Source organism: Narcine bancroftii, chromosome 1 (genome assembly GCF_036971445.1).
Source record: "Narcine bancroftii isolate sNarBan1 chromosome 1, sNarBan1.hap1, whole genome shotgun sequence".
NCBI lineage: Eukaryota > Metazoa > Chordata > Chondrichthyes > Torpediniformes > Narcinidae > Narcine > Narcine bancroftii.
In genome coordinates this window covers 297,152,858-297,167,379 of record NC_091469.1, presented here as the reverse complement: position 1 = coordinate 297,167,379, position 14,522 = coordinate 297,152,858, and positions in this window count along the sequence as shown.

Sequence of the window (14,522 nt, the reverse complement as noted above, 5' to 3'; positions counted from 1 at the left end):
TTCACTTGTTATGAGGGGATGATGAAGTATATGATCATGCAGATGACTCCTAACTGACTAACCAATCAGGAGATCCCTCTTCTGGAAGTTGTTGAAAATATGCAGCTAAGTATCAAACGATTCTCGGATTTGCACCTGACCCTTGTTACTAGAGAATGTATCCAGATCCCACCTCTGTGTATTTGAAATAAAGAACTGTCAACAAGTCCAACTCTTTAATCTAAATGCAGCAGTTATTGGACATTTAAATGCTGGAAATACTCAGTAGGTGGAGAAAATCTTTGGAGGGATAAAAATAAAATTGAGTGAACTTTCAGGCCAATGGGTTTTGTGATAGAAATGTTGAACCAGTCATTGTCTTTTGATCTGGAATACATATTGTATGATTATTTTGCACAGAATTTGATGGAGATTCCATGGGACCCACAGTTCCGATGCCATGACATATTAGTATTACATCAAATTGGGAATGCACACCATGAATATTTATGAGAGGTCAGTTTGGACACATCTGCAATGAGCTCATTTGTGCCTCTACATTGCATAGATGAACTTGTTCTGCAGCAGGAAAGCATGCAACCAGCACCATTTAAAAGAATGATTAGATATTTGCAGTTTGATTTTGATAGAAAGTTGCTGCAATCACGTTATTGTTTGATGGTGTTTAAGGTGCTTCTGGACATGTGTGCTACTGTGGTATCTAATGGGCTCACAAATTTCAGGCATTGATGTACAGTAAAATCTATGTTATCTATGACTCCCTCAAGCAACTGGCAAAAAAAGTGTAAAATAAATAAGTAAAAAATACAGGTTTAAAATTGGCACACCTCACCATTAGTTTGCCAATCCACACAACACGCAATGTCAAGCAACCATAAAATTCACTTATAAGGCATCTGGCAATCCCCATTGGTGCCAGATACTGGGGTTTTAACTGTATATTTCTATTTGACCATGCGAAGAAGCCAATCAGCTGCCTTTATGATCCTCTCATTGTACTTCCTGCCAGGTATTAATGCAGTCATAACAGAGGAACAGCAATACATTTATCAAATCAAGATGGCATCCATCTTTGAGGGCAATCCCTATATTTTCCATCCATGAGTTGGATAGATGCCGTTAAATAACTGTAAACACCAATTCATGTGCACATTGCACCCAGTGTGTTGGGTTGGAAGGAGTGACAGTTCAAGGTAATGAAACAAATCAATAGTTTTGTCCTGATTGCAACTGAGTTTCATGAGAATTGTTAGAACTGCAATCATCTAAGCAAGAGGAGACTGTTGCATACTTGACTTCTGCCCTGAACATGAAGGGGAATGAACAGAAAAATAACCTTTGCAGATAGCTTACTCTTTAATCTGCACGATATGCTTGGCAGACTCATTTGAGTTTCAAGTTCATGGCAGTAACTAAGGTGTTGGTGATTAGGGATTTGACAAGATGACATTCTTGACTGTCAAGGAATTTATGAGGTATGTGTAATTACATCATGATACTTTTCCTCCTGACCATTCAAGGGAGTCAGAGACTAGTTTATGGCAGCTTAAGTTAGATGCCTCCACATGGTCATGAATGAGTTCTACAGCTAATAAAGTATAGTTCTTTTAAAAAACCCACATTTCTTCACTACAATAAAAGAAACAATTGGGAGCATGTGGCTTGCCTGGCTTTTATATGATGTGGAGGGACCATTGTATAAGAAAATTGTCCAAATGCATATCTTTCCTAAATTCCAGACTATGTGATTAACTTTGGACACAACAGCCAGATAACCAAACTGGGTCTCCAGCAAACATAATAAAAACTTAAAGGTATATTAACTTCCCCTGGAGACTATGACATTATTCTTGAGTGCTATTACATGTATGTCTTGCAAATTCAGATATTCAAACAATGGTAAATACTTTTTTTTCATTCGAAAAAAGATAAGTTGTTTCTGTTAGAGTAATGCAAAAAGTTTCCTTCACCCACCATGACAACCATCAAACATCCGTTATACACTAATCCCCGTAGATTCTTCCCACATCTGCATCATCCCCTGAGATTCAAATATTCATATGCATGCAACTGGTAATTTACAGTGGCAACAATCGATTACCATTCACATCTGTGGGAGGAAACCAAAGCTCCTGAGGACATTCATGCAGTCACAGGAGAATGTGCAAATGCCAGACATAATGCATGAGGACAGGGCTGACTGAACCCTCATCATTTGCACTAGTAGATAAAAGCTTTTTTATTTGCACCACTGCTATGCCCTGTGTAAGGTAAATGGTTCACCTGACCATTTTTAATCATCTCCCTACCATATTTTACCTGCATGATATTCTATTATTTTACCTAATTCAGTGAAAAGATAATGAAATAAGCTTCAATGGCATTTCAACAATTTAGTTCCATTTCAACAGTAAACAAAGATAATGTATTCAGAACTTTATTGAATTTTAGCACGTCTATCGAAAATTAAGCAAGCATTCTGCTCCTGGATTCTATTTTTGACATCAATGAATGAAATAATTAAGCTGTGAAGCATTCTGTGTACTTGTATAATGAATGTCAAAACAAACATAAAGGCAATCAAGTAGAAATTAGACATTTTAAGCTGCTTTTATGTTAAAGCCGAGGTAGCTGGAGACAAAGCAGTCAGAATAATGCCAGATCAATACACAAAAGTGCTGGAGAAGCACAGCAAAGTCACACAGCCTTCCCTGTGTAGCAAAGAGATGTAACCAACATTTCGGGCCTGAGCCCTTCATCAAGATGTGAGCAAAGAGCAGGTAGGCGCCTGAATAAAATGGTGGGCGGATAAGCAGGGGGAGGAGCAATGGCACCCAGGCTAGAGGTTACCTTGGCATTCAGTGTTGCAATATGAAGACAAATCAGTGTGAATCAGCTAAGTATAATTAACTGAATGCATTATCCTTTCTTACGTTTACTTAGGACGGTGAGAAGGGTTCTTCTGCGAGCAAACTATCAGGTTATTTCTGGGAAGAGGGAGAAGAGATTGCGTCCATAGAATCATAGAACTTTACAGAACAGAAACAGGCTCTTTGGTACTTCTAGTCTGTGCCAAACTATTATTCTGCTGTGTCACTGACCTGCACCCAGTCCTTATTCCACCATAACCCTCCCATCCATGCACCTGTCCAAATTTTTCTTAAATGTTAAAATTGTTCCTGCATTCACCATTTCAGCTGGCAGCTCATTCCACTCTCCCACTACTCTGTGTGTGTGTGAAGAACCTCCCCCTAATATCCCCCTTAAACATTTCCCCTTTCATCCTTAACACACATCTTAGGTTTTATCTCACCTACCCTCACTGGAAAAAGTTTACTCTATCTATCCCACTCAAAATCTTAAATACCTCTATTAAATCTCCCCTCATTCTTCCTCGCTTCAAATAGAAAGCCCTAACCTGTTTAACATTTCCTTGTAACTCAGTTCATCAAATCCTTGCAACATCCTAGTAAATCTTCTCTGCATTCTTTCAATCTAAAACTAGGATTCTTTATGACTGTTAACGTTGCCTTTAATCCATGGTGTGAAGGGTATTTCAGTATGTTGACCTCTTTCCTGAGGCAATGAGACATGTGGATAGAGTCTAAGGAGAGGAGGAAACTTTGCATTCTGTTCCAAGCTACATTCACTCCCTTCTGTAACTTCTTCCAATCTTGAGAAGAGCAATTCCCTTACCACACTGTGTTGTAGCCTGCAAGTAGACTTTCGATGGTGCGCCTGCAGAAGTTGTTGAGGGATAAGTGGGAGTCCACTGACCATAACCCCTTGCCGAATAAGGTGGCGATTTACCTTTTTTTTAGGAAAATAAGCAAGAAAAGGAACGCTATTCTTGAGTTTTGCAAGCAAAACTGAGCCAGTTTGGAGTTTTACCATTTGCCACTTAGATAAGTGGACATCTCTCAATTCTCAATCATTGTCTCATATGGAATGAACAAGCTACAACCACAAATATCTGAGGACCAATTTGGAAGCTATGATTATGGCTAAGGAGAATTTCTACTCTGATCCTGAAAAAGCCCTGTTCTCCGTTGCAGACAAAGAGAATCTAACTTTTCACAGATCTTAAATACCAATATCAGAAATGATGTGGTCCCTAATAGAGAGAGGGGTGAAGCCAATTTCATAAAGTATCTCCTCCTGCTTGGAATGAGTCCTTGTCATAACAAACACTCTATTTTGCCAGGGTGATCAGTACAGGACCTCAAGGGAACAATCCAGGCACCGTAATGTATGAGAATATATTTTATTGTCATAGTGAAAGGTCACAACAGAAATGTTGACCTCGAGTATAGTTTCTGCGGAGTTTGCACAATCTCCCTGTGAACAACAGGATTTCATCTTGTGCTCCTATTGGCCTATTGAGCCAGCTCCACCATTCTAATCATGAGCTAATACATCTTCCCACTCAGCCCCACTCTCTGGCTTTCTTCCCAAAATCTTGATGCCCTGACTAATCAAATACCTGTCGGTCTCTGCCTTAAATACACACAACCTCACTTCCACAGCCACCTGTGGCAACAAGTTCCATAGATTCACAGCCACCTGACTAAAGAAAGTTTTCTACATCTCAGTTTTAAATTATGACCTTTTATCCTGAAGTTATCCCCTCTTGTCCTTCCACATCCTTTATATATACAATTTGATAGCTTAATTGGCAGCTGTAAATTGTCCCAAGTGTGTAGGTAAGTGGTAAAATCAGAGGGAGTTGAGAATATGTGAAGTATAAAAAATAGAATTAATGGTAGGATTAGTGTGAGTAGATGGATTGTTATGAAGTAACAAACCTTATTACTACCAAAGGAACAGCAGTGGAAAATTCACCAATGATAAATTCAACTTAATAGTTTTTATTAAACATTGCTTACTTATCTCTAAACTTAACTCTAAATTTAACCGCACTATGCACAAATGTAAATGCATGTGTATATTAAAATCCAAAACCATTACAACTTGATTCTGAAAACAGTCAATTTATGGTCCAGTTTCAAATAACTTGTTGACATCAGGATCCTTTTAAATTGGAGTTCAGAAGTAATTACAAAGAACTTTTAAACATTTTATTTTCAGACCTCTAAACTCACGTGCATGGATGCACCTTCTTTCAGAGATACTCTTCAAACAGGAGTGGCCACCTGGGCACAAATGAAGCTGCTTCTCTTTTCTTAAAAGAGCAGACATGTTTTTCCAGGATGTTAATATTCAGATCTTCAGTTTTATGTCTTCAGTTTTCTTCCACAATGAGGCTGAACTCTTTATTTTCAAAAGAGCAGTCTGAAAATGGTTTCCCTTTCAAAATCCACTTTTTCTGTATTTTTTTTTAGAAGTTACACATAACAGCACCTATTCCGGTTACTGTAATTCAACCCTATCATTCTCAAGGGTCGAACTCCTGTGTGTCCCGCACAGGGTTTTGACTTCTGAACTGATACAAAATGTATTAATTTGCTAATATATTTCACAAAATCATGTGACATTATGTCATCAATGAGATCATCTCAATTCTTGGAAATCATGTGACCCTGACCTGGAATCTTTAACAGTTTTAATTTCATTTCTGCAAAGGCTCTTGCCTTTTCCAAAATTACTCCATATCTATAACAACCTCTGACCTCATCTCAGTTCCAAAAGACTTAAGTGATTTGGTTTGTTTCAAACAGATGGCCTCCTTCAGCAGTTCATACTGAATACTTAGATACATCAGTTTTTAATAAAGCAAACACTCCACTGTTCTTGAATCAATTAAAATTCACTTTGTTTCCATTAGCTCTGTCTTTCCAGACAACATAACTCTGAATGATTACCTCATTTCTGAATGTATTGTTTGGGTGTTCCAGCCCACAATTCTCTCACTAGAAATACATTTAACTCCATAACTTACTTTACTAAGACATTTTATATGAAATATAGCTTAACATTAACCTAAATATTAATATTAACACAGATCCATTACAGGATGATAATCAGTATGGACGGAGATGAAGGGTCTGTTTTGTGATGTACCACTCAATTGGTGACGGTGTAGGTGGTGGAAGGTCCCTGGAAGCAGATAACCTTTGAAGATGTTGAAAAACGGTTCTAAGTCTCTGGCGCCTAGTTTTAGGCAGGATTGTATTCGCTCGAGTTCAGAAGAATGAGAGGAGATCTTATAGAAACATATAGGATTATGAAGGGTATGGATAGGATAGATGTAAGAAGGTTTTTTGAGCTGGCCGGGGAAACTAAAATGAGAGGACACAGTCTCAAGATTCGGGGGAGTAGATTTAGGACAGAGATGAGGAAAAATAGTTTTTCCCAGAGAGTAGTGAATGTTTGGAACTCTCTAACCAGGGAAGTGGTTGAGGCTGCTTCATTAAACATATTTAAAATTCAGTTAGATAAATTTTTACATGATAGAGGAATTAGGGGATATGGGGAGAAGGCAGATAGGTGGAGTTAGGTCATAAATTAGATCAGCCACGATCGTATTGAATGGTGGAGCAGGCTCGATGGGCCATTTTTGGCCTACTCCTGTTCCTACTTCCTATGTTTCTATGTTCCTATCCTGGTCTTGAGTGAGAGTTAATGGCTGGAAGGCAGCACAGGTAAACAGATCTAAAGGTCATTGTGACTCCCCTGGGGAAAAGTGATTCAGCAATCTGATTGACCAACTGTAGCAAAAAAAAAAGCTTGCAATATAGCTCTCAGACCTTTGGGAGCTTATTTCTCGAGAAGATGTATTAAAGGTTAGAATTCACTGCATTTTGAAATAAAAATAAAAATCTGAAATGAAGTCAGATAATGCAAGATACATTCAGCAGGTATGGATGCATCAGGGGAAAACAAACCCCCCTCTCTCTCTCTCTCTCTTCAGGGATGATAATATGAACTAACCCTGTCTGCAGCAGATTGAGCATGTCAAACTTAATTTCTGTAGAATTAATACCTCAGTCAGCTTGCAGATCCACAGCCACTCCCCATCCTTCATCCCAGTATCTCGTGAGCATATGCCTGGAAGATTGCATGCCTCCAATGAGAAAAAGACATTTCTCTTCTCTGTGTCTTGAATCGTAGCATCTGTTGTATTGTTGAGCGGTCCTGCTGAATGTCTCACTCGCTGAACCATTTCATCACAGCACATTTTCAGATCTCAAAGGTCTCCCATCACATCCTGCTGTTGCCACCAACAAATTCCCTTAAGAGGAGCTGCCTTATCTTTATGCACCTCAAGACACAATATTAGAACATACAGATATATTCAACTAATGGACAAACCACCTGCACACAACTTTCATATAAAACTGCAGCCAAATTGAATCTAATGCAATGAATGGAGACAGACTTAAAATTCTATCAATGCATTCATTGATCTTTGTTTATGTGTTGATGCACACTGGACAAATCAGCCCTTCCATTCCATTTAAGAACCTGCTGCTGCCAACGATCAACATGAATGTGCTAAAAGGTGAAGTAAAGCAATTAAACTTAGTGGGGAGAGTGGAAATAAAAACACAATGCTGGAGAAACTCAGCAGGTGAAGCAATGCACTCTCTATCGCAAAGATAAAGGTACATAACCAATGATTCAGTCTTGAGCCCTTCAATTGTCAGCAGGCATCCAAACAGGAAGAGATACAGGAGTATCAGATCCAGAACCACCAGGCAGAGGAACAGCTTTTTCCCATGGGCAGTGAGAATGCTGAACGACCAAAGGAACTGCTCCCACTAACCATGCGAGACTCTCATTTGTACAAAACAGTATTTATCATTTATTTGTATAGATAAAATACTTATCCTATGTATGTATTGTTTGTCTGCATGTGTGTTTATGTCTGCTTGTGCATTTGCATGTTTTGCACTGAGAACCGGACAATACTATTTCGTCAGGTTGTATTTGTAGAATAAGAATCAAAATTTATTGTCATGAATAAGTCACGAAATTTATTATTTTGTGGGAGCTTCACAGTGCAAACACTTATATAAACCACCTTACAACAATAAATAATGCATGAAAAGTCAAAGTAAAGAGTCTGGTGGCAGTGGGGAAGAAGCCGACCTCGTGCCGCTGAGTGCTCATCTTTCGGCTCCTGCACATTTTCCCTAATGATAGCAGAATGAAGAGGGCATGGCCTGGGTGGTTGGGCGGGGGGGGGGGGGGGTTGAGGATAGAGGCTGCTTTCTTAAGACAACGCCTCTTCTAGAAGTTATCAATGGAGTAAAGTCTGGTGCCTGTGATGCTGCTGGCAGAGTTAACAACCCTCTGGAGTTTTTTTCTTGTCCTGATCAGCTCCATTCTAGACATACCGAATCATACACCTCACCAAGTATAGATACTGGTGAGCCTTCTTCATGATTGCGTTGAGATGGAGGCTCCAGGACAGATCTTCAGAGATGTTGGCAATAAACTTGACAAGAAAAGTAAGGGAGAGAGATGTGGAGGGAAAAGCATGGTCTCAAAGGCAGGAGGTAATAGAGGGAGGGAGGGAACAGCAGAAAGCTGGGTTAGTGGAGGTGGCTAGGTGAATAGAGAGCAAAGGGGGTGGAGAGTTGAGGGAAAGGGAGGGAGGATAGCAAAAAGTGGAGGTCAATGTTAATGCCATCTGGCTGGAGAGTGCCCAGAAATAAAATCAGGTATTGTTCTTTCAATTTGTGGGTGGTCCTGGTGGGATAGTACACGAGGTCATGGACAGTCATGCGAGTATTGGAGTGGGACACAGAACTGAAATTGTTGGCCACTGGGTGGTCTCTGTCACTGATGCAGGCGGAGTGAAGGTGCTCAACGAAGTGATTTCCCAGTCAGACAGACTGCCTGAGCATAATGTCCTGCTACAAAACTAGGACATTTACTGATGTCAGTAATTGCAAGAGAATTTTTATAACCAATTTATCAAAAAGTGCTGCAATGTAATTCATACATACTGCCCAAGCCAAGTTTATTGTCACCTGATCGTTCAAATACAACCCGATGGAACAGTTTACCGGGTCCTCGGTGCCAAACATGACTAGACATAACACACATACAGACAAACGATACATATGCAGGACAAGTATTCATGCATACAACTAAATAAATAAATAAATACATTTTGCTTCGTAAATATGAGAGTCTCGGATGGTTAGTGTGAGCAGTTTCTTTGGTCTTTCAGTATTCTCACTGCCTGTGGAAAGAAGCTGTTTCTCAGCCTGATGGTACTGGCTCTGATCCTCCTGTGTCTCTTCCCCCGATGGGAGCAGCTGAAAGATGCTGTGGGCAGGGTGAAAGGGTTCCTCAATGATTTTGCGTGTCCTTTTCAGACAACAATCCCAATAGGTCACGTCGATGGAGGGGAGGGACCAGCAATATTTCCAGGCTTGAATCCATATGTTAGTTGTTACAAATACAATACAGCCTCATATTTAGACATTCCCTCCAGCCTGGCCATGATCTTGAAGCTGCCTTAAATGTTCCTTCAATATCATGAGGTTAATGATCCCATTAATTAGTTGAGCAGACTTGAGTGACAGAATGGCATATTCCTGCCATATTCCTTATGTTAAAATGTTATAAAATATTCTTGCAACTTGCAGATCAACAGCACTAAAGAAGCACCTTCACAAGAAGAATTCCAGTGGTTGAGGAAAGTAATTCATAATCATTGCTGTGAAGAGTGCCTATTGTGTACCTGATAAGAAAATAACTTGCTGGCAGGTGGCAAACATGCAGACTTTTAAAAGGTCACTGAGCAGCATTTAGTACTTTTAATGTCACAGCAAGAACAAAAGCCAAGCAATAATCCTGACCTCAAGATAAAGTATTTGAAAGGATGTTGGTGATGTGAATCTGTGGTGAAGAAGGAAATGCAGTGATAAAGGTAGGTCTGAAAACTAACACCCCCAGATTCAAGGACAGTTCCTTTCCAACAGCTGAACGACTGTTGAACCTTCCCTTGGTAGACTAATCATGGAGTGATTCGACGTCACGAAAGGACTGCACTTTTGCAAGCCACCTTTTTTTTTGCACCAGGATCATTGTATATATCTATCTTATGCATTTATAGTTCCTTTATAATTTAATTCAATTAGTTCATGGTTAGTTTTTGTACACTAGTACCTGTTCAGCTGCAGCAAGAAAGAATTTTGGTATATGCGCACGTGTACAATGTGTATAACAATAAAGTCATTATCATTACCAAATGTAGCAGTCAATTGTACACACACAATCTTTCACAAAGAAAGGTATTAATGATCAGTTCATCTACTTTGTTTTTTTTTATTTTTGAGAGCCAGGGAGATGTGCAGATACTTCAGAAGACCATAATTTGCTGTCAACTGGAGAACTGTGCCCAGTTTTACTCAGGATATTAGAGGAATTTGATCAGACCCAGAAAATCAAATGTGAATGATTCCTGTACAGTAACAAGGACAGAGTTAAAAGACTGAAGTTGTTAGCTCTACAGAAATTAAGTTTGATTACATTTAATTTTTAAATTTAAAGACACAACTCCGGCCATTCTGGCCAACAACTCCACACTGTCCAAATAGACCCATGTGTTAAATTAACCTTCTAACCCCATACATTTTTGGAATGTGGGAGGAAACCGGAGCACCCATGCAAACATGAGGAAAATGTACAATCTAATAAAGGTATCTGAAATGATGGGGGTTCTGGGGTAGTGGGCCAGATAATGACAAGAGGGCACAAGATAAAATAAAAGAGGAAAATAGCATGAGGAAAATCTTTATTACAGCATGTGTTGGAGACTGGAATGTACTGGTAGTGGAGACAAGTTCCACTGCGGCCTTTATGAGGATACTAGCTATGTGCATGGTGAGGCAAGATTTTCCAAGGTTGTGGAGCATAGAATTCCTCTGGTAGAGAGGAATTTAGCCAATAATGGCTACATAGATTTCTTTAATGTTGCATCCATTCTAAGGTTCTATAATCTTATTTTAGAATATTGAAGGTATGATATGCAAACATCTCAGACTAGCAAAACTTCCTGCTCAATAAGATAGAACCACGAATATTACTTGGACAGGAACTGAGGGAAGGGTGTAAGTTGCATGGACTGTAGCAAACCATGGTTTCAGTTTTAGTTTCAAATTTATTGTCATATTATTCCCAGCACAGTGAGAGCAGTTTACTTCACAGATGATCCAGCAATTCAAATCTAACATCTATACAGAAGTGCAATGCTGAAAAAAAAAGAGCAAATTACTCATTCTACTCAGTCTACACCCATGACTGTGTGGCCAGGTACAATTCAAATGCTATTTACAAATTTGCTGATGGCACTACAGTGGTTGGCAGAAACACAAACAGCAATGAGATGCATACAGGAAGGAGATAGATCAACGAGTTGAGTGTTATCACAATAACAACCTTGCACTCAACATTAGCAAAACCAGGAAGATGATTGAGGACTTCGGGTGGAAATCAGGAGAACATAAACCAGTCCTCATCAAAGGGGTCAGCAGAGGAGAGAGTCAAGAACTTCAAATTCCTGGGTGTCAGTATCTCAGAGGATCTGTTCTGGAGCTTCCATTTCAGTTTAATCACAAAGGCCCCCCCCCCCCCAGCGGCTACACTTTGTGAGGTGTTTGAGGAAATTTGGGACGTCACCGAAGACTCTCAAAAACTTCCGCAGGTGTAATGTGGAGAGCATTTTCGCTGGTGCATCATTGCCTGGTACAGAGTTGCCAATGTTCAAGACAAGGAAAAACTCAGGAGGATTGTCAATTCAGCCTGCTACATGGGCACCAGACTTAACTCCATTGAGGACATCTCCAAGAGGCAATGTCTTAAGAAAGCAGCCTCTACCTCAAGGACCCCCACCACCCTGGCATGCTACTATCAGGGAAAAGGTACAGGAGATGAGCACTCATTGGCACAAATTTAAATTTTCCCCCTTGTCATCAGATTCCTGAATGAATAATGATCCACAGACGCTGGCTCACTTGGAGCCCCCTGGGAAAAACTCACGCAGACACAGGGTGAATGTACAAACTCCTTACGGACAGCGTGGGATTCGAATCCTGGTCGCAATCATTGGCGCTGTAAAAGTGTTGTGCTAACCGCTTCAAATCCATGAATTCTTCCAACTCTGGAATATTGCTGCAACAGCAACACTGCCATGGGTGCAGACCCGGAAGAGTAGAAAGTGGAGACAAAGTGCTGATCCGAAGGGTTCAACCACCTGACCCTAATGCTGATGGCTCTGTACAGGCTTTAAAAAACCTGTTAAATGAGCCAATGATGCTTTTAATTAAAAATTTGCAACCTCCAAGACTATCCCCATGATGGCAGCGTCTTTATTCAGTAATGGCCACAAGGAGTTGCAAACTCTGAAGGAGTAGTGGACCAGAAGTGCGGAGAACACCCCCTCCTCCATTGTGAAAGATAAGCAGAGATGACCCTACAGGACGGTGACCTTAGCAAGGGGTTCAGTGGCCGAGGGACCCCGCACAGGCTGCTGGGGACCTGTAAGGGCTGCTGGAGACTAGCTCATGGGAACTAGGTATTGGAGCCATGATTCGAGAGTGGGCTGAGAGCAAGAAAGGCTCTCGAGGGGCCTTGAGCACTGAAGGGTTCCTCGTCGTATCATAGGTTGTGATGGAATATATGGGTCTGAAAAATATATGGAGATCATAAGCACAGAGGTTGAATTAGTGATGAAATTAAGGCCACAGGTAAGAATTTTAATTCTTTTGAGCTGTGGATAGGGCAGAACGCAATACAAGACAATTTATGACTGTTAATACCTGGTCCCCATGCCCCTGAAATGGGACCATTGTTTTAGAGTGGTTGGAAGGAGAAGCCAGAAAAAAAAAAAGTTTGTCTGGAGGTGCCAAGCATGAGATTGCTGAGCTCAGGGGCTGGAAGGTAACAAATATTGCAGAAATAATATTGGACAATCAATGCTATGGAGAAAATGTTGGAACGAAAATGCTTTCAGAGTGAGCAGGATTTTGAGATTTTGAATGGCCAAGTTGATTCTAAGAGTGGCTGGGGAAGTGAATAGAGCATTTGTCTTCATGTTGTTTATCTGGATAAACTTCAGTCTTATGTCAAATAAGCACATAGGCAAGGTGAGGTTGTGAAATCTATTGGAGAAGTGGAGTTGGTGCACATCAATGCCCTCTATATGGAAGGTCACTCATTGACCCTGGTGATGCTGCCCAGGGAACCATGAAGAGGAAAAGAAGTGATTTAATGATATATTACCATCTCTAGCATGAGTTTGTAATCCAAAGTTTCAGTCATTATACCTGTACTCATTGAAATTCTCTTCTGAAAAGAATTCTCTCCCTCTCACTTCACACACTGCCTTTAACTGTCTCTTGAAGGTTTGTGACAGTCCCAACCATTGTTGTTAACCCAGTTTACCTGCAATAAACATTATACCTAGCAACAGTGAAATAACTAATTTTACACTCATAATTTCAGTTGTATCTATACATTCTCATGAATGTACATTGATTCAATTGTCCTCTCAATACACTATTACCACCACTGTGGCACCTTGTCTTTCTCCCACCTCTATTGGTTGAAGGGCTTCCCCTCAATCTAAGTCCCTCAGTGCTCGGTAATGGGAGGACCCTAGACTGTGGTCCTTCCCCACAGTGCCCTTGCAATGGTTGCACCAAGCATCATTGCATCCCTCAGCATGAATTCCTGTAGCCTGGAATGTGCCAGTCAGCAGCATTCCTGGACCGACATCTCAGTATGCTGAAAGACCAACAGGTTTTGGGAAGACCAAAGTATCTTTCACTGAGTTGATTGTCTTCCAGCTGTGCTAGATGTCCCTGGGAACAGCCTGTAGATCAGAGGGTCCTCTGTCACTCTTCTGCTGGAGATGAACCGTGACAACGACCCTTGCCACCTTCTCTTTTTTGTTAATTTTTTTTATTTTTTACACTATGAACCATATTAACCAAAATACACACAAACATTTCCCTCTTGAATATACACATTGTCATTTTCCCCCCTCCCTTCCCTCCCTCCTTCCTCCTTACTAAACGTTCAATATATACAATACAATAAACCCATTAAACAATGTCATCACACAATGAAAATAAACAAGAAAATTGTGTCATCTACTTTTACACACTGGGTCAGTTCATTGCGTCTTCTTCTCAATCTGTCATTTTAGGGGGTAGAGGTCTGTGGTAGGCCCTTTCCGTTGTGTTCCATGTACGGTTTCCAAATTTGTTCGAATACTGTGATGTTATTTTTTAAATTATATGTTATTTTTTCCAATGCAATACATTTATTCATTTCTATGTACCGTTGCTGTACTCTCAGGCTCTCTTCTGATTTCCAGGTTGACAGTATATATTTTTTTGCCACAGCTAAGGCTATCATAATAAATCTTTTTTGTGCTTCATCCAAAATGAGGCTTAGTTCTTTGCTTTTTATATTACTTAGAAGAAAGATCTATGGATTTTTTGGTATGTTGCTTTTTGTGCCCAAATTTCATATACTGTTGTTCCCATTTCCTTCTTACAGCAAAAACATCTATCTGATACTGTTGGGTCCCCATCTAT